This window comes from Electrophorus electricus, unplaced genomic scaffold, assembly GCF_041902795.1.
Source record: "Electrophorus electricus isolate QZ-2024a unplaced genomic scaffold, ASM4190279v1 Scaffold46, whole genome shotgun sequence".
NCBI classification, from domain to species: domain Eukaryota; kingdom Metazoa; phylum Chordata; class Actinopteri; order Gymnotiformes; family Gymnotidae; genus Electrophorus; species Electrophorus electricus.
The window spans coordinates 32,536-34,565 of record NW_027658757.1 but is presented as its reverse complement, the minus strand read 5'-3'; the positions used below and the strand labels follow the sequence as shown (position 1 = coordinate 34,565).

The following is a 2,030-nucleotide window of genomic DNA, read 5'->3' as shown; positions in this document are numbered from 1 at the left end:
CGTATCGCTGTGATAAAGCGATACAATCTTTAGCAATGAGGACATGAATAAAGTATCCTTTACAATTTTCACAATATTGTGAAATTTAATTTGCTGGCATTGGAGGTTATTAAATATTCACAATATCAATAATAATTCCTTGGCTCACAGAATCAGACATTACATTTTTGCTGTTATGGCAGCTGTTATAAAGATCATATTTATACAAAACCCTGTTCAGTTAGTGCTAGTATTGAGGAACCATTGCATAACTAATAGCGGTACAGAGACAGAAACATCATGTGTTCAGATGAATAACTGGATGTGTGTGAGACAGTCTGTGAGAGGTTTGCATTTGTGTGTTGCATGACTATGAGTGGGAAAACCATATAAAGGTAAAAACATTACCTCTGCAACAAGGATCTCTTCTATTTGAAGGAAAGGTTTAAGTTAGACACAGTCTCAACAGAGTAAGTTAAATCTGTCTGTGTTAAGACCAGTTGACATATCAGTGGTTTATCACTGATTATGTCTGCCACTGAGATACCACAAATTAAGCTTTCCAGATTCCAAGACATACAGTTGTGCAGTGTGAGCCATACATCAATTTGAAAACTTCAAAAGTCACGTAATGTGTGCATGGCATAAGCGTATTAGCAGGTCCCGAAAACATTTGCTATCAGAAAGGATTTCATCATAGAAAAAAACTACAAATTCTAGACTTGAGAATGTGAGCATCAATCCCACTAACACTCACATACTAAAAGAGCACTCTACCACTTGACCTAGTTCTCCTAGAGTGGGACTTGTTTGCAGATCGGACAAAAGCTGAAGACACAGTGGAATGGCAATTCTCTAGGAGATCATACCAAATCCTGCATCCACCCTAAATATTTCATCTAGCTGTGAAGTCAAAAAAGCTTATTCCTGAAATGACAGGAATAGTTCTTGCAGATTCTGATATGCTATGCAAACACTATAAAATGTGAGCTATGTTAGATCTGGCAGCCATTGGCTCTAACTGTCTCTTTTTATTGAGTTAAGCAATGCTTACAGAATAACTTTCTATGGCTTCAAATACTTCCAAGAATTAAACCTTGCAGAGTTCTGTAGCTAGACACATTGTCTCTGTAGGTTTGACATGTTCATTTGACAAACTAGCTAAAATAGCATCTTTTGGTTTGAATAAATTGCCCCTTAGACCCAGACAAAAAATTGCTCAAAATCTTTCTGCTTATTCATGCAGCAATGACACAGATTTCCAAAGAAAGAGGACGTATGGTTAAAGCTAGAAAAAAATGCCTACTCTGTGCTCAGGCAGAAAATCTGATATTTTAAATATGTCCCTAAAAGGTTTATATTCCTTGGCTCACAGAATCAGACATTACATTTTTGTTGTTATGGCAGATTTCATGGTGTAATAGACAGCACTATGTAACTCACAGCAATAAAGCTCAGTGGACTTTGCAATTGATGATTTCGTCACTGTGTACAACTGCACTGAATTGCTCTTTAACAAAAGCTTCTCCACATTTGCTTTTGAAGTTTAATTCAAAAGTTGGCTGCAGAATAACCATTTGTCAGAGGGAACAATAAGTGTCAACTTTCACCTATGCTCGGTCGAAAAAGTGGCCGTAATCTTGTTGACACCAAGTCTACAATTTCATGGAAAGGTTCCCTTCAGTGCTGCACCAAAAACTGCGAAATGAACGGAGAAAGGCCGATTAGCTCAGTTGGTCAGAGCGTGGTGCTAATAACGCCAAGGTCATGGTTTCGATCCCCATATGGGCCATGTGGGTTTTGTTTGATGAATGACCCCTTGTCAACAAACCACCTGTTTGAACTTGTGTTGCTTATGACATTGCTTGTAAATCACAATCTGCTAAGACATGTTCCAAGTACATGAGAGTGTGTTCTTGATTACAAAACTTTACCCATGGATTTGTGCTTGTTTACAAATCTTGGACAATGCAGAGAAAAGTATAAAATCAGAGGGACTCTGGCATTAGTGTAAGGCTCTCGATCGCTGTGTGAATAGGTCAAAGAAGCAA

General features: G+C 37.9%; 1 non-coding gene across 1 annotated transcript; it reads left to right on the top strand.

The window, feature by feature from the left end:
* The first annotated feature begins 1,697 nt into the window (after positions 1 to 1,697).
* Positions 1,698 to 1,771, top strand: trnai-aau (transfer RNA isoleucine (anticodon AAU)). Its single transcript has one exon. It is a non-coding gene; the product is annotated as a tRNA-Ile (tRNA).
* Positions 1,772 to 2,030: the final 259 nt, after the last annotated feature.